General features: G+C 36.1%; 1 protein-coding gene across 2 annotated transcripts in view; it reads left to right on the top strand.

The window, feature by feature from the left end:
- Window positions 1-23,511, top strand: part of ZFPM2 (zinc finger protein, FOG family member 2) — a 463,419-nt gene that overhangs the window by 352,486 nt on the left and 87,422 nt on the right. The gene's annotated exons all lie outside the window — the stretch shown is intronic.

The following is a 23,511-nucleotide window of genomic DNA, read 5'->3' as shown; positions in this document are numbered from 1 at the left end:
CGTGCTTCTTAGTTCTCAGAATCCATCATGCTGTGCTGTCTCTTACCTTCCTACAATCTGACTCCCCTGTACCTCTTTCTCTTCCAGAATCCACAGAATGTAAATCAGTTACAAAACAGGCTGTTTAGTTCAGATGACATTTTTCTTTTTTAGTAGCAAGAGTTTCTGGAGAAAGGAAGCAGTTCATTGATTTATATTCTGCTACAACCTCCCTATTTCATTGGAAAACAATTAACAGTTTGTCCATAGGTTATACCATGAGTAGCACTGTGATAAAGTGTTCAACTTTATGTGTATGTGTTAAGGAGAGTTCTATCCCACAATTTACTCAGGCTTACAGTGGTAATAACAATGCCCACCTGAGTGTTGAATTTCCCATACTTGAAAAGGGGAAGAGTAATAACTACTTTGTGGCGTTTAGCAAGAATCTTTCAGTAGGTGTTCAGTGGTATACCAGGCATTGGATAACTATTAGATACTTCACTGGGCCCTTCCTTCCCCCACTAAATGACTAGTGTCAGAAATAAACTTATAATTATAGATCTTACTGCCAGAAGGAACTTAGAGGAAATCACAGTCTCTTAGTTTACACTGCGATCTCTCTGCTCTGAGCTTCATGTCTTCTTCTTCAACATTCACCATGTTTGTAATAACGGTCTGATGTCTCTCTTCCCCAGTTGAGCTGCATGAGGTTTGCCTTCCCAGTCACTCGTCCATCCCCACTGCTTGATACAGTGCCTGACACAAAGTAGCCTCTCAATAAATAAATGGCTAAATGATTAAATAAATGACTACATGAGTAAGTCACCCATGAGAAAACCAAGGACAAGAAAATAACACAAATGACATAAAAGAATGACTAAAATTAGGAGGGAGACAATGAAACCTACATATTCTCCTTTTAAGTCATTTATAAGCAATGTGGTTAATATCAACATCATATTGTCATTTCATAATAATAACCATGGAGAAATGCAAAGCCAGGAAGAGAACCAGTGAGTGGAAGCCACACGTAACTAGCTGGTTAGGTGTCAGTTTGCTCTTTGAGAAAGGTGTTCAGGACTGGTCTCATCATTGAGGTGTCATTGGAACGGAAATCGGAAAACAGGGAGGAGGTGATCCCTGATGGACATCTGGAGAAGCTGTTCTAGGCAGAGGGGAAAAAATGTACTTGATAGAGCGAAGCAGTCAGTATTGCTAGAGTGTTTGAACTATGGTAGTCAAGAGAATACTGACAGTAAGGTCACAGAGATTAGCACTGTGGTGGAGGAGATCATCTAGGTCCTTGTAGGCAGTTATAAACATGGAAAATTATCGGAGAGTTTGGAACAAGGTCTGACATAATCAGATTTCTACATTTTCATAGGATTGTTCTGCCTGCTATGTAGAGAATAGAAGGGACTGGGCAGAAGAGGGGAAATCACTTAGAAAACTACTGCAGCAATCCAGGGGAGAAACGACAAGCACTTAATCACATGCTACACCTCCCGGCAAGGGAAGCTGAGAAATGTAATCTAGCTGTATGCTCAGGGGATAGAAGAAGCTGGATTGGAGAGCACCTAACCAGTCTCTGTCATGGGGTTCGTTAAATCCCACTCCAGATAAGTAGTTTATTGGTCGAGTGTCCTCATGTGTGTGACTTAAGAGTAAGTTCAATTCAATCTGAGTACCTGTGTTGTAATGGAACCATGAAAACTCTCTCTCCCAACCCCCTTTACACGCGACTGTATATAGAGGAGCAGTGGTTCTCTGATGCACATGCAAACTGCAGATCAGATCTCAAGTGGGAATTTGGTTTGCACTTCTAAAGTGATCACTATTGTCCAACAGCCTTGTGGAATCAAGAAAAAGTTTTCATTAGGGACAAGGAGAGGACAAAGTAGAGAATCTACAGGATGGGTGACTAGAAGGCTCTTGCTGTGGCCTTACCTATCCACAGTGCACATTCTGGTGTGTGTGTGTGTGTGCGCATGTGCACACACACATGTACACAGTCAGCCATTCCCTAGCCACACACATACACACACCCTGACAATCTTCCTTCCTTTTTCACAGAAAACACTCTATTTCTGGCGTCCTTGGCATGTCCTCATGACATCGTGTCTAAGCAGAATCACCCAGTCTCCCTCTTTTCTTTTCACTGGTTTCTTCTTCATTTATTAAGAATCAACACTGCAATAATCTCCAAGAAGCCTACCCTGTCTTTACCAAGCTGAATTAGGAGTCCTTTCTCTTACCTAAAATAATTTGCATATATCTCTGTTAATACACTTATCAAATTCTAGCCAATTAATGCAGTTAACGCTAGACTCTTAGATCTTTGTAACCAAGAACTGCGTGTTCATCAGTGTATCCCCAGTATTTAAGTGTCCAGTACATAGCAGGTGCCCATGGATTGTGTTGAATGAAATGAGTGAATGAATGAATCAATGGATTATTCTGAGTTGATTAGGATAAAGAACAGCAAACACATGGAAGACGTCATGATAGAGCAGAGGAATGTTCACAGTACATCATGTAAACAGGACAGGTAGAGAAATCATTATGAGCTCATTCCTTTTCTTTACAAGTTCCCTGGATAACGATGTGTCAGGCCACATTTATTGATCAGATTTCAGAACAGCTAAATGATACTGAATATAGAAATCACTTTAGTTAGTTAATACTTATTTGATTACATATACCCCTACCTTGTTACACAAAGGTCTTGAGATAGTGATGTGGAATGTATGCGTCAGAGATTTAGCTTTGCTGTAAAAGGTTAGCCAAGTTAAGTTTTTAAAAAGTAGAATGAGACCTGAAGTGGTATAAAACATTACATTTTATCTTGAGAGATCGGCTTTTATCGGGTGGGATATTTTTGCAGATATCAGCACAAACACTCTTGCAAAGTCAAGACATTGGGGATGGGGAGAAGGTGGCAGGAAGCCAAAAGAAAGCGCTGCAATTTGGTTGAAATTAATAGGCAGCTGTTAGGTCATCTCTAAGCTAGCACTTCATTATGCTGAAAATTCAGGATGGGTTGAAACCAGAGCTAATTCCAAATAAAATGTGGTTAGTTGAATTGTCAATATGGTTAAAATAATATACTAAATAGCTAAATTCGGAGTATGATTTTTACAATTGCAGGAATGGGGAAGGTTACTATGGTGGCTACTAACTCTTCTCAACTAACAGTTTTCTCATCTGCAAGTCAGTTTAATAGAATTTTCTTGCTAGGAGAGTATAAAAAGTCTGGCACTTAGCAAGTCCAAACACACCACAGCAAAACCTTTATGTTCTATCTGATGCTCTCCAGCTCTCCCAAAACAAGACTTTACCTGCTGAGGTCAGCAAACAAGTTTGTGTTTCTTTATTGCTGAAGTTACTCGGGAATTCTTTATTTACTAGTAACTTTATTATTTGCACTGTTTGATTATGAAGTATATGTAAACATGCATTAGATGTGAAAAATAAACTACCATTTGAACCTCTTTTATGAATAGTTTATATTCTATGTTTTTTAAAAAATAAAAGTAATATGAATTTGTTTGAGTAAAAAGTATTATTAACTAAAAGCACTGCTCAATAGAGCTTTATGCAACAATGGAAGTGTTCTATTCTGTACTGTCCAATATGGTAGCCACTAACCCCATGTGGCAGTTGATCACTTGACATGTAGCTAATTAGATTAAAAAACTGAATTTTTAGGGCTTCCCTGGTGGCGCAGTGGTTGGGAGTCCGCCTGCCGATGCAGGGGACACAGGTTCGTGCCCTGGTCTGGGAGGATCCCACATGCCGTGGAGCGGCTGGGCCCGTGAGCCATGGCCACTGAGCCTCCGCGTCCGGAGCTTGTGCTCCGCAGCGGGAGAGACCACAACAGTGAGAGGCCTGCATACACCAAAAAAAAAAAAAAAAAAGGAACTGAGTTTTTAATTTTAATTAATTTAAATTGAATTAGTCATATGTGATTAGTGGCTACCATATTAGCACAAACTTCTATCAAGTTAGTTTATTAAACAAATAAGTAAAACAGAAAACATTTCAGATGATAATAAGTACCATGTAGAAAAATAAAGCCAGGAAGGAGACCACACTGTCCTCATGAAACTTATTTAATCTTTTAATATCCTGATTTATTGAGCATCTATAGATTCTTACCTATTGTCCATTTTCAATCATAAAATATTTTCTACTCAAAAAGTAATTTCCTTTTTTTGTCACAAGTGATATTTTTATGACAAACTTATGAAGAACAATTTGTATTTTTTTCCAACAATTCCTTGGTATCTATGTTTATTTTAGTTTAGTCAGTCTTGTGGCAACTTTTCTATCATGTCTTGAAACCTAGAGGAAGGCAGATTGAAAAATTTGCATTCCAGTTTTGGAAAGTTGGTTTATGCAGTCTGACTCAAGTAAGATATATTTTTTTAAAAAATACCTTTATTGTCACAAGATTGCAAGCAGTCATATATATCTGGAACTGCATCTATTAAAATAGTAAAGAAATGTTTAATTGGGGGACTTTAAGATCCACTATTGCATCAAAACAAACCAAAGCAAATTCAGACTCAGTGAACTTATCGTACTTGAAATAATACAGAATAATTCTAATATCTTCAAAGAAGTATACTCTCTAGGCAGCTTCATGTGACTATGTATTTTTTCAAGTATTAATGTCAAAAAAAAAAAAAAAGAACAGTTTTGATTGGGAGCTACACTGAAACTCAGACTGGGCCAACTGGGAAACTGGACTATCATAGTGATGGTAATATTATGTGCCCTAAACTTTACTGGGTTTCTGTAGTTCTGTACAAAGGCGCTCAAAGCGCTTCACGTGTTTTATATCATTTGTCCTCACAGGATTCCTGTAATGTAGGAAGGGGGCAATCGTAATTAAAGATTAGTTGTGTCAGTTTTCCATTGTTGTGGAAGCACATTAAACTGGAACCTATTCAGCCTGCCAACCAAGATAATTAAGCAGTCATTTCACTTATCAATGTACCAATTACTTGATTTTTCTGTAACTTCCTCTCCATTTTCTCTCAGACAAATACTGCTTCTTCCATAATTTTAATGTTCAACTCTAGTGACAATACTTCTTGGGAACAGTGTTTTGGGACACTTCCTTTTGTGAAATTTCCTTAATGACTCTTCTATAGCCACCAGATCAAGTTCATGTGCAGGGCCTTAGGGTGTGAAAAAATAGGTCCTCCTTTATTCCAAGTCAACAACATATGTTTGAGGCATGTTAGGTAATGTAACTAATTCCAAACATTTCTTGGTTTATACTATTTTTTCTTTTCTTTGGCTTAGGTCTTATGATACCCAACCATACTGTATATATAGTACAACCACTCTTCAGACACGTAACTACTCCCTCTCTCCCTATTGTTTTATAACATTTTAACATTCATATTTAGCATATAATGCTGATGTGAAAATTTTTAAAAAATCATATAGGTAGTGACTATAAATAGATTTAGCTTTTAAATTTTTTCTACAAAATATTCATCACACCATTTTTTCATTTTCAGTACTTTATTTCATATCAATAATTCATAATCAATAGCAGTAACTAGGAATAAATACTTCCTTCAATTGTGTGACAGAAACTGCTGTTTCCTAAAACGGAGGATCCCCTCTTCTTCCTATGCACACAGCTGGACCAAATTTCCCAGTCTCCCTCTTAAATGCAGCCGAGTGACTGTTTTTACCAATGGAATGTACATGCGGGCAGTGGTTACTAACTCCAGGCTACATGCTCCTTCATGTTATTTTTTTCTCTGACTGGCTAAAATGGAGATCAGCTCAAGATGTCTTTGGAAGCCATGTGATGAAGACGTCAGTTTCCATCAGCCGAGGTCCATGAATGGCTTTATGGAGGAAGGTCACACTGGCATCTATTCCCCTCCCCAGTGCAGTACAGTGAACAAGAAGCCTATTGTGTTTGAGCCATTATACATGTTGGGGTCTATTTGTTACAGCAGTTAGCCTGTGATAACTATTACATCACTTGTTTTACTACAAAAATATAAATATGCAGGAGGAACTTGACGAGTATGGTAGATATAAAACTACTGCAAATATTTACTGAAATAAATCCTATTGGCCACAAACTACCAGAAGAGAATAAAAAAGCTAAGAAGTCAATGGATTACTTATTGGGTTGAACTCACCTCAAAACTTGTGGGCAAGATGTAAATTTTATAAATGAGACACAGACCTATATATATAGATATATATATATCCCTAGCTCTAGTTTTTCCACAGTTTGTGTCCAGTTGATATCAAAGCTTACCCAAATATCTTAGTTAACATTTAGATTTTTGTAGACCCCTATTTGGACCACGTAAGTGAAAATGAAAGGTGAAATATGAAAAATGGATATTAAACTCTGAAGCAGTGAAATGAGAGCATCAGAATAAAATTGGACCCTGGACTGGAGTTCCTGAACAGGAAGGAAAGTAGAACATGCTTATAAGTACCATGTTAAAGTAGAAATATGTGGAAATTTTAGCTGCATAAAGAATGTGACATGTGAGGATCAATCAAGAATTAGAAACATAAGAAGGACACATTATGGAAATGGAGAAGATAAAGGAATAAAAGAAGAATACATAGTATATTGAATATAAATTTTTAAGCTGTAAAGGCTAAGAGGGCAAAAAAGAAAATAAAGCTGAGTGAATTAATGTTGGCTAAAAGGAGTAAGTGGAATCAAAAGGGGCTCTAACAGTTATATCAGGTGAAAAAGAAACATTAGAAAGAAAGTGGGTCTATAAATAACCTGAAAAGTGGATGAAATCAATAATGTTTAAATGTTTGAACTACTCAACTTTAAAATGTTTTAACTAAAATAATGAAAGTTATAGAAAATTATTAAGTTATGAAGAGCCTATAAATATGGCTAATGATAAAATTCAACAAAAGAATATCGGAACGACTAAATAGAGGTTGATCAGGAGTTCTCATGATGTGTATCTTGAGGGTCAAAGAGATTTTACTAATGAACTTACCAGCCCCTTATAACTTGTTTTTTTTTTAAATCATAGATTATGAAGGAACTAGCAAAAAGTAAAAGGTGAAAATAAACACTATGCAATCTTAAAAATGTAGAGTAGTTATATCAATCAGGAAAATTATGACAGCTGGTTTTAATCAAGTGAAAAATAATATAAATTAAGCAAATTGTTTTGGAAGAGATGTAATATTTAGTGAGAAAACAATATAAAATTTGAGCATGACATTTACATTTTCTTGACTGTTTATTTGAGCTCTCTGCAATTCACAGTTTCTTTTGTTAAAAATAAATTTAGGTAGTATAGAAAATCATTTGGAGTTCATCAGAACAAAGATGTTAGGTATTCTCTTATATTTTTTTTTCCAAGATTTTTTTTTTAAATTTTATTTATTTTATTTTTTGGCTGTGTTGGGTCTTCGTTTCTGTGCGAGGGCTTTCTCTAGTTGTGGCGACTGGGGGCCAGTCTTCATCGCGGTGCGTGGGCCTCTCACTGTCGCGGCCTCTCTTGTTGCGGAGCACAGGCTCCAGATGCACAGGCTCAGTAGTTGTGGCTCACGGGCCTAGCTGCTCCGCGGCATGTGGGATCCTTCCAGACCAGGGCTTGAACCCGTGTCCCCTGCATTGACAGGCAGATTCTCAACCACTGCGCCACCAGGGAAGCCCTCAAGATATTTTTTGAATTGACATTATTTTCTAAGTTCAGGCAATAAACCTAAATCTACATGAATATATGATACTATTCCAATTGTCTATCATGTACATAGCAAATATAAATTACTCATAAGAAATATTTTATTAAGCTAAAAACCTTAAAATGGGAAGATTATAAAAAGAAGCATATGCATAACCAGTTATTGATCAGTGTTGAAATGGGTTGCCTACATGATGTCTCTGCCCTAACTTCTGTACCCACCCCACACTGACATTTGTCCAGTCTTTGTAAGGGTCGGGCTTTGTTCTGCCCAGGTGCACATGCTGTTCACCCCTATGTACTTCCATCCCTCTCACCATCCACCTTCACTGTCTCCTTGACCTAAGCATTTCCTGCTCTTCTACACATCTCAGACAAAGCATACCTCCCTCGTGGAAGCCCTCCTGATGACTTCAACCAGATAAATCCACTCTGTACCTCCTAGCATGTATTATAGCCAAACACACATCATACATTTTTTTTTTAAGTAAGACATTGATGTCGATATCATTGTTGCAGTTGAAAGGGGCCTGAAATTTTAATACATTTTTATCTCAAATGTTAGAATAGTTTTCTGTCTTTCAAGGTTTCTTTATAGACATTTTTACAGTACGCTTACAGTTAAAAGGTCTTCATCAGTTATAATAAACACTAAATTCACATAAGCATTGTGGCTGATGCCCAAACTATATACAATTCAGTTTTTTCTTCATTGATGGAAATAACTGGGTTATTAAGATTTAGTTATTAAGATTTTCTGGTAACAAAGCAGTTCTTTGGCAAACAGTTAATCACAGCCCTGTTATTATTGCTGGCTAACCAAGTTGAAAGCTATTGAATCAGAGGCATGATTAAGTTGTTACTGGTGGTGGTGAGGATGATGAAGAGTGAAGACGTTGACTGTGATGAATACGCTCATGGATTCTTCAGCAGAGCATCTTTTAAAATAGTGACTAGATGAAAACTGAATATACTGTTCTGGTTGGTTTTTTTTTTAATTTCAACATTTTGAGACATTCGTGTAGCCGAGTAAATTACAACACTGAGAGACATATTTTCATCTTTAATCTGGAAACTTGCATGCAGAGTGAGATGGCGCAGCAGGCTGCCAATGATCTAGAGGATGCAGGTGGACAGGAAGAAAAAGTGAAACAGATGATTCGTCCCATCAGCTTCTTGATCTTCCTTAGATTTACCCTCCCCATGCCAGCCATCTTTAGGTCACCTTGAGATTAGCAGGCAAGAGCACTTCTATGCTTTTAGCCATCTTCATATCCTGCACGCCACAGAATATCCAAAGGAACTTGGATAGCCTTAAACTAACCAAGAATAGCAACGAATAGCACATGACATAGACTTCAGCTAGGAGACTAGAGGGAGGTGCTAGTCATCACTTTGACATTGCCCAGCTAGCTCACCCTGAGTAAGATAGTTCTCTCTCTAGGTTTAAGCTTCTTCATCTATAAAACATAATAAGGGTAATAATACAAATAACTCACAGTTTGCAGTATGATTGATTCTGTGCTGCCCTATGCCAAATTGATATACCTTATTTAATCCTCAAAATAAGCCAGTGCTATCATTATCCCACTGAACAGTTAAGGAAACAGAGGTTAAGCATGGTCACCGGGGTCCGAACCTTCAGATTCTGGAAGCTACACTAGGCCATACTTGGGACCAGTCTACTGAGAAGGATACAGGACAAGAACCGTGAGTTTCAGTGCTAGAGGTTCCTGCTCAGTGGGAGTCCTTGCGGGAGTCCATATCACAGCGCAGCCACCAGTCCAATCTAGCCACCCGGGAGATGTCATCTCCCCATGTGGCAACTCAGGTGCAAGGAGATGAGACTCACCTTGGTCACGTGTGGGAATAGCCTTGAATCCAAAGCTTCATGACCCACAGAAACCAGAATCTCTTGTGTAATAATTCATACACAGAGCTTCCCGGGACATGTCAGTTACAAGAGCCCCCAAACTCTGGGAAGCTTTGGACATTTGGGAATTCATTATTTATAGTCCTTCCAGCTCAGTTGCAGTTTACCAATCAGGAGTCATTTTTACAATAAGCAATATCAACTAGTAACATAGTTAACATTTCAGCTTTTATCAGTTTACCAGGGAACATATCTAGAAAGTTAAACTCAAGTTAATTTTGCTTGCAAAAAGGAAGAGTTTTAATAATCTTTTGCCTGCAAGTCACCCTTCCAAAGAAACAGAGCTGACAGCAGAGGTGCTGGTGCTTGACCCCAGTTTAACTCTAGTCTCACCTTGCTCGCCACCCAACAGTTACACTAGCCTTCCTTTTGTTCCTCAGGCATTTGAAGCTGACTCCTACTTCCTTGGTTTCTTTGTACTCTCCTATGAATGCTTTCTCCTGCTGTTCACAGAGTTGCTTCCAACTCTTCATTCGGGGTTGGCTCAAATGCCCCCTCCCCTTTGAACACTCTTTTTTTCTGGACCATCCTTTCCTTCCTCACTATTACCTTATAATTTTCTGTTGTATCACAGTGTTTTGTTTCCTTTCTAACACTTCACTCTCTGAAAATATCATGTTTATTTTCTACTTGTTTACTGTCTGCTTCTCCTCACAAAAATGTAAACCCGTGAGCCTAGTCATTTGAGTTACTTGTTCACTGTTGTTTCTCTAGTACCTAGAAGACTAGTTCTGGGCTCATGATGGGCATAGAGTGATTGATTGAAAAACAATGCTCTCCTACCCAGTTTATCACATACAACTCTTATGAAATTCAGAGAGGCAATCCAAACATGTTGTTTATTTGCAAAGAGTATAAAAATACAAATTGTAATTCTGCCCAAGTAAGAAACTAAACTGCTTTTAGGCAAAACATCTAGGCAAAAGCTTAATCTTCATTCATTTAAAAATATTTTTATTACACATTGGTTATGTACAAGTGATTCTGTTTTAGGGTCTATAGTGGATTCCAAAGAAATGAAATCATGAATCTATTATACACTTATCAAATTGCATTTCATTTAATTTTTCACAGTTTCTCTGTACCTGGCTTATAAACAGTTCAATTAATTTTTATATTGCTAGTGTGGTCTCAAAACTCAGATGCATGTATCTCAGTGAAAAGAAATTATTTCTATTCATTTCTATCTCTATATTTTTAAAATATTTCTATATTTGTTTTATAGTATAATGACTATAATGTTCATGTCATAGAATATGCATATAATTATAAATAAATACATGTTGGGGTGCATGCTCAAAAGTTTACTTATGAGCTAATTCAATTGCAATGAAAAAAAGTTTAAAGACCATTGGAATGGAAGATTCAGACACATAACAGGCCCTCAATTTTTTTATTATTATTTTACAAGTGAATTCTATGACCAGATTCCTGCAGATGGGATGTGCACAAGTATGTCATTCAGTTCATTATATGTTAAATGCTTTATGAAGGAAGAAGAACGTTCTCCATTGGAATATGGAGAAAGAAAAGATAACTTCTGCCTGTGGAAAGCCAAAGCATTAGAATTGGCATTTGCCTTTGAAAAATGGGTATGATTTACTAAAGTCCAGATAGAGACGGTGCTCATTCTGGGATCTGTTGGAAGCAAGCACAGAAAAACAGGACCAAGCTTCCTGTGTTCAAGAAATGGTACATCGGGCTTCCCTGGTGGCGCAGTGGTTGAGAGTCCGCCTGCCGATGCAAGGGACACGGGTTCGTGCCCCTGTCCGGGAGGATCCCACATGCCGCGGAGCGGCTGGGCCCGTGAGCCATGGCCGCTGAGCCTGCGCGTCCGGAGCCTGTGCTTGGCAACGGGAGAGGCCACAGCAGTGAGAGGCCCGCGTACCGAAAAAAAAAAAAAAAAAAAAGGACATGGTACATTGTCCAGTATAGAGGAGGGAGTTTATGAATAAGGAGAGTAAAGAAGAGTTCTAGGAAGAATGTGATAGGCTTTGAATACAAGGCTAAAGGTTTTTATAGTTTAATAACAATAAGCAGTAGCAAAGCTAGAGATGCTTTGCACAGAGTAGTGATATTTTCAAAATGATGTTTGAGAAAAAAGTGTTAGCAGTGTGCAGGACTGGCTGAAAAATAGAAAGACTAGAGACAGAGATGCCAGTTAGGCAACTACTGCAGATGGCCCCAGCATGACATGAGAAGGACCTGAGCTATAGAGGATGTGGTGCCCTTCTCTTGTGTTGGAATAAAAATACAAAAGTGGGGATATTAGAGAGAGAAGATTTATTTTAGGGGCTCTATTTTTCCATCATAAAATTGTTATATAAACATCCAGTTTGAAGCAGAAGAAATGGGTAGTGGAAAGAATACTGATCTAGCTCTCCACTGAGAGAACCAGTGCTTCTTGGATGAACAATTAAGTCAATGGAGAAACAGCAAAGCCCCGTGGATAATGGCTTTGCTCTCACACAAAATGACCTTGTGTATAAGGTCAAACATTACGTGCATTGGGTCAAGTTATTGGCCAGCTCTTGGCAACTTTGTATGCTCAGTGTGTACTAAAGGGTGTTTATGACTAAATGCTTGTAATAAGATGCATTTTTCTGCAAGTGATACTGTAGAGTTTTTATTTTCTATGTCCCCTTTCAAGAGTATTAAGACCTCTGGCAAATGGCCCCTTTCTAAATGATATTTAAGAGAGGACAGAGGAAGAGGAATTTGTTCATGACACTCTTGGTCTGAGGGCTCAACCATTTTTTTATCTCTCTGCTCCACTAGACCATATGTCCAACATTTAGTAAAGTATACTTAAGAAAGTATAACCCAAAACACGGAGGCCCAGAAGTAACCCATACACATATAACAAAAATTGTAAAAATCAAGAATAAACTATATATGATAGTCATAATCTAATTTTGTTTTCTACTTTTATTTTTATCTGAATTCAAATTGTTGGCATTGTGTTCTCTAAATAGATATCTATAGCATTTACTTGTTGCCACTAAATCTAACCACAATTTACTTTTTAAATATCTATAGGTTAATTATTCAAATTTTTGAAAGTTTCAATATTCTCTTTTAGTGAATCAGAGTTTTCTGTTTTCTTGAGGTTTAAGAAACACATGAGGAAGAGAATAACAAGCATGATACTTTTAGGAAATGTGGCTAAATGTTCTTGAATCATTCCACCATTAAAAATATTGGACAACTTATTTTACTTCCTAGAGACTCACATCTCCCATCTGTAATGTGAAAATTATAATAGTAACTCTTTTATAAGTGTTATGTGAAAATTAAATGAACTATTTCGTGTGAAGTTCTTATCACAGTGCTTGATAGTTGATGAGTATTCAATCCATGTTGAGTATTACCCATATTTCTGAGCATATGATTAAAATTACTCAGTGCCGTTAGGTCTCCCTTTCATTACAGTTAAATGAATTAAATAAATTAATTTTACTAAGTGATATGATTTAATTTCCATTGGAGAAGTTGGACTTAACTCCAATAGATTAATATAAAATTATAATTTTATAAAATCACATTTTTTAAAATATTTCCCTATTTCCTTAAGAACAAATTCCGAAGATCTATATTTAGCAGTGGTACTCTGTCATATTAGTAATAATGACAAACTAGCTTGTACTGAAGATTGACTTTGAATCAGGGGAGCCTAAATGGATCATTTGTATCATATCTCATTTAGTTTCTAAGATAACCCTCCAAAGTAAATGTTGTTCTTATCCCTATTTAACCCATGAGGAACTACCCTGGATGGAATCAGAATTTGAATCCAGATCTACCTGTATTCACAGGATCAGCACTGAATCATTAGCTATATTGCCATATTTTGTAAATTTAATGTGACCAGGTCATTAAAACAGATGATAAGATAATGTTTTTAAGAAATGAAGATTCCTATTATTCCTTCTACATTCTATTTCCCTTTAATGTATTAGATCGCATTAGTCTTGCTTCTAAGAAAACGTGCAATTATGGGTTCTGATCTGGAGAAAACAGAGAGTGTATTTCAAGAGTTTCTCCACAGATAAGGCTCAATCTCTATGACACCAAAGTATTTGAATCAGGCAAGAATGGCTCATATTTTGTTTTGCTGTCCCTAGAATTGGTTTTTAAACTTAACTCACCCTTCTTTTTGTTTCACTGATGGAAATCAACTAATTAAATAGTAAGCGTCAGGAAAGCAATAGTAGCCTAGTTCTGAGGTTGATGTTTAGATTTGGTTACATCGGGATGATTATGGGAGTTGGATTTCCGCTTCTCACATTTCAGTGTCTTTTAAGCTCAGATACCAACCACACTTGATGAAATCTGAGTGACTCATGTATGATGAGAATGGCCCATCAATCAAAGCCAAAGAACGGAAAGGTCCTTAAGACATTATTTCTGTTGGCTTGATTTTAGAGAGCTCAAATGTGATGAGTAGAAAATAGGTTTGTGTACTAGAAATATATACCATGCATTTATAACTTCAAGGCATCTCTGCACTGAAGTTAGGTAATTTCCCATTTGTTGTTCTCTTTTCCAAGTATAAATGATTCCACTTTGGAAATGAGCAAGAGAAATCCTTGTGTAAAATAGATAGGAATTAAAATGAAGAAATAACCTAAAAAAATGTGATTTTCTTTCTCTCTGGAGAATCCTTGGTTTATTTTTCATTTTTAATTCAGAGGCCTAGATTATATTTTCTCCACTTTAGTTCTGCTACTATATAACTCTTGTTAGATCAATTAGGTTTCATCTTTCCTGGCTCAAGGCTAATATACCATCCTAGCTGTGAACATACCAATAGCCAAACATGGATCTACCCTTCTTTGTAAGAACCTGTGCTGAACACAATGAGTAGATTAGGATCTACTAGGTCTTTTGCCTTTAGTCTTTGCCATGTACCATTTGGGTGTCCTTAGTGGGGACACAGGAGGTATGGAGCTCTCTTAGGTCATGCCTTAGGCAGCGAGGAGGAGAAATTGCCTGTCTAATCCAGTAAATCTTTAAAAATGATTACGTTATCTTTACATGAACATGGGCAACCTTCTTCCTTAATTCTCTACCTCTGATCCCTCCATAATAAGCTGTAACTCTCACCCAACATGGATATTCAGCAGAAAATTTAAGCATTTCCATTTTCTATTACTTTGAAAATGAAAATCCTGGCCAGGAGACAACTTTGTTTCTGAGCAGTCAGCTATAGACTCACTTCCTTTCATTTCATTTGCCACTAAAGTTATTAAAAATTAGAGAGCCGGTTATGTACAAGACGTGTTCTTTCGTCCAACATATGCATTAAAAAAACAATAGCATTCACTTAGCTGCCTCCTTTGTTTGGAGTCCTCCTTTATTCTCTGAAAATACAAATATGATATATTTGTATGCTACTCTAACTCGATAACATTTCTTGGAAAGAAGATTTAACAGTATATTCTTTTAAACTTCATTATGTTGTATTGATAAGCAATAAATAACAACATCATTTCAAGCAATTTCTGCATGTAGTTTTGAACCAGCCTTAGGTTGAAACATGATAAAAATCAACCAGACCCATATGTGCTTTGTGAATACTAATTAAACTCTGATACTTTTCATTTCCAGTCAAGCTTCCAAAGTGATTCAGGTTTTACAGATCAGCAAGGCCTTCTTCAGAGTTTAGTTGCGTGAGAGATCGACTTGAATTTGTATGGTTGGTTTACAGGAATTCACCTTTGTGAATTCACACATATTGTAAAATTTTTATAGGTTAATTGTTCTAGTTAATGATCTAGTTCACCTCAATCTGTTTGGAGAGTGATAGCCTACAAAACAGATAGATACATTGGGACATAGGTGACCTCTGATGATCTGACAGTTATTTGGTTACCGAAAGTCTGATGATTCAAAATTAGAATAAAGAAATTAAACCAAATATATATCCAGATTTTCTTGTTAGCAAACAAGTTTTGGACCTGAAATTCTCCGCTTCCTTTTCAGTGAACACATGGTTTTCTGCTAATCTGACAAATGTAGTGGATAATCTGAGTCTGTTAAGATAGAACCTACTTCATATAATTTAAAAGGTGCAACCTTACAATGATACGTTATAGTCCCACTTATGTCTCACCTACCTCCCAAATTTGAAATACACAGACCATAATAAAGATTAGAGTGAGCCCTTAATCTTAATTATGCATTTTGCAGTATTATAAATGCTGAAAGATTACTTCCAATGTTTGGTATAATCTTACAGGGTGCAGATGTGGTTCCCTTTGGTACGTGCCATCTTTACTGAACTAACAATTTCCATAATGCTGTCACATTCTGCATGGGAAGCAGATTTACAGATAGGTAATCCATGTAAGGTATTTTAAAGACAGCTTATTAAAGGATTGAGGCCTGCTGTTAAATTACATATGCTTTCAATTGCTCTAAGGAGCAAACAGCAACAAGAAATGTAGTAATTCAGCTAGGCCAGAGAAAGGCCTATTTAAAGTTTGATGACATATCCTTTAAACTTTTACTTCAAGCTCTTTTGGGGTTTTTTTTTTACTCCATTATAACTTTTATTTCATGCTATATAATGTAATTTTTCTAGTAACCCTAGAGTTTTTATATTAAGAATTAGCTATATTTTTCTTAACATTTATATCCTGACTTCATGATTTTAAAAATTGTCTCTTTCCTCGATAGTGGCATGAATTACTTCAAAGTAGTGGCCTAGACTTTGTATTTTTTAACATTGCTAAATGTGAATGGCTAAAGTAATTTCAGACTACATAATTGCATCTACTGTGGTTCTTCTGCTGTGTCCCTCATATGCTGAGAACCCAGATGTAAGAACTGGCTTGAAGAATGTCTCATCTTAGTCTCTGATAGTTCTGAGTTTGTGTTTTATCTTCAGACAAGAGGGAGAAGGGTAAGCTAGTCCTTAAATTTATTTTCAAATCTCTAAATCATATACTTTGCTGTACCATGATACGTTCTGAAAACATGAATTTCCTCCTGCATTTCCTTAGTGTCTTTCACAACACCTAACTTAGCTGTGTGCACATGGCAGGTACTCAGTCTAAGTTATTAACCTGGCTTGAACTGAAACCAGTTCTAATTACCTTTGAGTACGAGTTCTACCTTTCCCTTGATCATGAGCCAGGGTATCCTTGCTAAGTTTTCACTCAGTAATCTGTTCTTGATTCCTGCATTTCTTGTATTCTTGGCCAGTGGCTCTCAAAGTAAGAGAGACACTAGGGCAGGTGACAAGGGAGGAGGTGGAAGGGGTCCTGACCATAAGTACATTTGAGGGATGCCATTCGGGATTTCAAAATTTATATCAACACCTTTAAAGCTCCATGATACTTTATATCAAAGAAATCTCCTTTCAGTTTCTTAAAGTCATTGGTCATTTGTTATGAGAAATAATATTAGAAATTTTGTTGTTACATCCTAGAAAAGCCAGTGCTTTGATCAATATAAAATGGAATAATCCCAAATTGGAAAAACTTGGTTTAACGTTTGATAGCTTTTAGATATATTATGGATGAAGTTCACAGACTATACAAAAACTAAAACAAAAAGATGTTTGAGAAGAACTGAGTTATAAAAGTCAAAGTTAGATGGTTCCCTGACCATCCACACTATATAGTAAAAAGAATAAAAATCATATGACTCTGTTATTGCCACTAGGTTATAAAGCTTCAATGACAATTTTGTTTAGATTACATGCACACTGATATTTTTATTTAAAATATCTTTTCCATCAAGAGTATTTTTACTTTATTCTATTTCCCATGTAATCAAAATTGGTTCCATTTTCTTCTCTCCTTGTTAGATTCTTTTGAGGACCTGGAGGAGGTGGGCAAGATGGTATTTTAATACATTAATCCATTTTTTTTAACCTCTTTATTGGAGTATAATTGCTTTACAATGGTGTGTTAGTTTCTGCTTTATAACAAAGTGAATCAGTTATACATATACGTATGTTCCCATATCTCTTCCCTCTTGCATCTCCCTCCCTCCCACCCTCCCTATCCCACCCCTCTAGGTGGTCACAAAGCACCAAGCTGATCTCCCTGTGCTATGCGAATGCTTCCCACTAGCTATCTATTTTACATTTGGTAGTGTATATATGTCCATGCCACTCTCTCACTTTGTCACAGCTTCCCCTTCCCCCTCCCCGTGTCCTCAAGTCCATTCTCTTCGTCTGAGTATTTACTCCTGTCCTGCCTCTAGGTTCTTCAGAACCATTGTTTGTTTGTTGTTGTTTTTTTAGATTCCATATATATGTGGTAGAATACGGTATTTGTTTTTCTGTTTCTGACTTACTTCACTCTGTATGACAGACTCTAAGTCCATCCACCTCACTACAAATAACTCAATTTCGTTTTTTAGTCCAAGCCAATGGATTTTAGGTCTATGCAAGTGAAAATGAACACATAAGTTATTTAAAAGAGAAGTGCAGTTTAATTTACCTTATGTCAAACATAAGGAATATTAAATCTGTCTGAACTTAATTGCAAATTTCAGTCTTTCTATAAGATGTAATTATCTGAACATCTTGCCATTAAAATTAAGTGTGAGTGAATTTTGACATATTCACTTTCCTTTGTAATAAATGAAGGTAATATTTTTATTTTGAAATATTTATAGTGTAAATTACCAAAATGGTATTTCTCTCCTATTCTAATAAATCTGTTTTTACATAAGTGCTAGAGGTTAATGTCTAGATTTTAAATTGCTTTCCACTTTGATAATAAGTGAATTTCTAAGAGGGATGATTTTATTAAAGAGATTTTAATCACTCTGATTCCCTCTTTATAAGAGAATAGTTCATATTTGCACAAACTCAAATGTAAAATATGAAGTTTAATCAATTTATAATTTGATTATAAAATTATAATCAAATTACTCATTACTCATTTTATAATCAATTTTTTCTAAATATATAGTTATGAATATTATTTTGAAAGGACTTTCTTAATAATGCAGTTCTTTTGTTAAACCTCTCTTTTTAAATATATCTTTTTTTTCCTTTCTCCAAATTTTGGATGTTTTTCCTCATAATCATATAACACCTCTCAAAAGTGAATAATGGCAGTGATTCCACTGAAAATTAACTTTGAGTTAATGCACTGTAACTGTGATCAAATATTGATCGGTTCTCTTTATTTTGTGCTTGGTTGCAAAGTGAGAAATATAATGCAGACCCTCAATAATTAACTCCGTTACATTGAAAAAAATTAAACCAGTTACACAAAGGCATAAAATAAAAACACCTAACACCTGATATTCTGTAAGTAGTATTATTGTCCTATATTAATGTTGTTATTGTTTATGATGCGTATTTTTAAATAACAATAACTTTAGGTATTTTTGAAGGGTCTACTAAATTCAGAATTATTACTGAAAAATGAAATGTAAATACCTAGATCTTCGATAACAAAGTAATTAAAATGTATGGTTTTGCCTGCTGTGTATAATAAGGGCTTATATTTGATCAACCATAAAAGTTATTTAATCATTTTAACCTTGGAATACTACTCCACAAAACACTACTTAATGGAAGTTAGCTGAGACGCATTAGAGTATCAAAACATCAGGTCTGAAAAGCAGGAGGGCCGGGAAAATTCAAGCCCAGCTTATTCTGACATAATACTATATAGCAGGTTGCATGGCAACCAGTGGCTGTGGATTTTGAAGTTACTTTATCCGCATTCAGTGAGGAAAGACTTAGCCTGAATTGATTTTAGTAATTTTCAGAATTAATCAGGTATTCAAGAATTATTTTAACAGACATTTTCTACGTTTCTACAATTTGGAAATACCTGTGTACATGTCTGGTTCACAAAATAGCACTGGTTACTTGTTTCCTAGCTATTTGATTAACAATACATATTAGATACCTGCTGATAGATTTGTTACATCCTATAACTTGCATTAAAGCTGCTTATTGTCCACAATTTCTATGCAGCTGACTTTTCAATGATTTCCTATTGACCTCATCACAGTCAGTTCTGACAATACTTTCTATGTTTTCTTCTTTATGTTTTATTTTTGCTGTAACCTGCCATTACCTTGCATGATCCAGCTTTATGGCAAATCATGATTTTCTTTTGTTGTTGTTTTTGTTAAGAGTAGTTAAATTAGAATGAAGTTTATTAAATCAACCACATTTTTAAAACTTTTTCTTGAAATAGTTGATTCACAATGCCATGCCAGCTTCAGGTGTACAGCAAAGTGACTCATCCATACACACACGTATATATAATATATATATTCTTTCTTTATATTCTCCTCCATCATAGGTTACCGCCATGACACTGAGCACAGTTCCCTGCACCACACAGCAGGTCCCCATTGGCCATCCACTGCATACACAGCAGTGTGCATATCCCTATCCCAAACTCCCAATCCAGGACTTCCCTGGCGGTCCAGTGGTTAAGACTCTGTGCTTCCAAGGCAGGGGGCAGGGGTTTGATCCCTGGTCGGGGAACCAAGATCCCACATGCTGTGTGAAAAAAAATCCCAAGCCATCCCTTCCCTCCCCCTCCCACGCCCTAGCAACCTCAAGTTTGCTTTCTGTGTCTGTGGGTCTGTTTCTGTTTTGTAAATAAGTTCATTTGTATCTTTTTTTTTAGATTCCACATATAAGCGATATCATATGATATTCGTCTTTCTCTGTCTGGCTTACAACCACATTTTATTTTGAATAGGGAAATAGAAAGTATTTCTCATTTCCACATTTTGTTTTCCCTAGTTTTAGCCTAGAATGAAAGAAGAGAAACAACAGAAGAGTTGGCTATAACTAATGTTTGAAGTACTTTTTTAGACATTTGACAAGCGAAAGTCACAATGTTAGGATTTTCTATTTGGCAAAAGAAAGAAATTTCTGAAATGCTATTAAGAAGTCAGTTCTGTTGACATTTCTTTGACTTAGTGGCGCGTCACCAAACATTTCATCTTATTATGTGAAATTTCTTAGTAATTTCACTAAAAGTAAACTTAACTACTTTGTGTAAAGTAATCCTGTATAATCAAGCTAAAATTTAAAAAAAAAGAAAAAACTACTTGAATCACATGACCAAAACAGTCTCACATAAATCTTCTGAACAAAAGGTGGTATGTACCATGCCAATGTCAAATATATCATCAGTGTCACATGTAAACAGCAGTGAAATGGTGGTTAAAATATGCATCAATTAATGGTACAAAATATATGTCTGCAAGTTCGTTCCTCAGGGATATGTGAATAGTGTCTGAAACTATAGTCTTCATGGTGGTGATTGTAGAGTTATTACTATGAAGAGCTGTGTCAGCCAGAAACTACAGTAATTTTTTTAAATGAAGTATATTTTTTGAGCCAGAGGTATTTTCATTAAAGGATAAGCAGAAATCACCAGTCAGACATTCAGGTTTGAATTACTTGCACTATAGCAGTCTCTCTACATCTTCTCTAGACTTCAGTTTTAATTCTGTATCACTCATTTTATAATCAGCAGTCTCGGATAAAATGTAACATAATTAAAACATCTTGGATTGTGTGACATTTCACAAATAAATTCCACACAGAACTGGCTATCAAATCACAGCTGTAGTATGAATAAATCAGTCCTACAATGTTGTTCATTATTTGACAGGAAGTGTCTGCTCAGCTTCTTAAAGAGCTGCTTCTATTTGTTTGTTTTGTGTTTGCTTTTTTGTTTTGTTTTGAAGAACAAGCAAGTTTCCATCTATCTGCATTTTCTATGCATTAATTTTAAGAGATGGATTTCAACAAATAATAGCTAAGACTGTTAGCCACAATACATAACTGCAGCATGTGTTAAATCTTCCCACAAGAAGAGTTATCACCTGTATTATAGGGAGGGTTACCTTGGGCATCAAAAGTAAGTGAAATGTATTTCAAAAATCACAAATTGTTATGCTGCACTATGAATTGTGGTGGTACTAACAGTGTAGTGTTAGTAGTAGTGATTTTGGGTAGATTTCCCACTTCTATCTTTTCCAAGGCATGTTTTAGTGCAATTTTTTTGTTTGCAGCTTTTTCCTCTCAGATGTTAAGATCAGAGCTTTTCTCAGGAGGATGTCTTTAAAGGGAAATAAGGTACCTTAGTGCCAAAATTATCTCCTTGTCTTGCACTAGAAGCAGTCAGGTGTTTCAGGGTGGTTTGACCCCAGAAGGGCACACATATGTACAGGGCAGTTGGGAATCCACATCAGATCTCCCACCTATTTATCGTGATGCTGGAAGAATTCGGGTCATGGATTTGACAACAGCCGTGTATTTTGGCCTTGTGCCTTGCTCTCACTTCTGACAACCAGGTCAGCAGTGGGAGAACAGAAAGTGAAGGCAGCTCCCTTGCTTTTTGTTTCTCTTTGACATTGTTGAGCCAAAAGGCACAAATGTTAGAACAGAAGGTTAGGACAAGCAGAACTCATAGGAAACTCAGTCTAGTATTATCTAAAATAATTATTTCAGCTCTGTAACATTTCTCCAAAGGGAAAACAAGCAAACAGCAACCAAATGAATATTGAAAGAATGGGTGATACTTGGACGTCTTTTTTCCCCCAAAATAGCTCATACTCTGTTGAGATGGTAGTAGAACCAAATGTTAATATAATGCTAAGAACTAATGAGAATGCAGCACATATAGGGAAAAGCTGTCTATTTCAGGTCAGAAAAAACAGTGTTATTAATAAATACTAGGGCATGTATTTCTCGTGTTTCCGAGGTTTTTCGATAGGCACTAGAAGATGAGCCAGTTATTCTGAGGGCAAAACATATAAAGTTCGATTAGTGGGCAAACAGTATACAAAAGAATGAGTAAATGTGAAGAGTCATATTTAAATTTTATTGATGATTTTTTAATTAATGTATAGAAGGGAGTAAAAGTGCAATTAAGATTGGGCAGATAAATATGAAAATACAAATTACAGTGGAATATGTTGGGGAGAAAAATCAGTAGTATGGAAACAAAGGAGAGAGGGGAAGTAACTGCTTTGAAGGATTTGGTGATGATTAAATAAAGAGCATTTACTAGATGGAGATGGAAGAGAAGGATATTCTAGGTACAAAGACACAAAATTTTATAAGATCCTAGCTTGTCCAGGAAATGGGCAGAAGCTCCATGTAGTGTGTGGCGTAGGAAGAGACGGTGTGATATGTTAACATGTTGGAGAAATACACCGTACACAGGTGAAGATGGGCTTTCATTAAAAGTCCTGAAAATCTGCCCATTTTCCTCCACAGTCCTAACCTAGTTTACTAAAACACAGGTCAATAAAACCTTACAATTTAAGCATTTCATGATAAAAATTATTTCTTTGCACAGGAACATGGTCATAATTGTTCAAGGTAAGGCAATATGGTTGAAGTCATATTGTAAGAGTCCGGTTTTTTTAAAGCATATATTTAATTAGACAGCCCAGTTCTAAACCTGATGAAGAGCCTAACATGGTTTGTTAAATTGGTTTTACATAGATTCTATACCACTACAAAATCGGCAGAAATAAAACTGAACATATTTACTCTTCCTTTATACATATATTTGGATTACATTAAATATGCAAAAATCATAAGAACTATCTTTTCTAAGTTCTGAAGATGTCAGGAAATAGGATGCACCTTAAAGAACTTGAAGGCTATGTGAAATGTCACACCCTCCAGAGTTCTAGCCTGATCGATTTGATATCTTACATTTGAAATCTGTGGGTCCATCCATGCTGTAAGGATGCAGAATTAACTAAGTTATATCATGTTAATTAGGTAACTGCCTTCTCCCCTCATACTTCCACCCCTGCCAAGGTGAACAGATCCCAGTTTCCTTAGGAAAGAACATTATCAGAATATGCTGGCGAGTCAAGCTAGCCAAGTTTAGCTTGCTAGAAAGAAAATAGGTA

The sequence above is a fragment of the Grampus griseus genome (genome assembly GCF_964374135.1).
Source record: "Grampus griseus genome assembly, chromosome: 17".
Taxonomy (NCBI): domain Eukaryota; kingdom Metazoa; phylum Chordata; class Mammalia; order Artiodactyla; family Delphinidae; genus Grampus; species Grampus griseus.
This window is presented reverse-complemented; position numbering and strand designations above follow the sequence as displayed.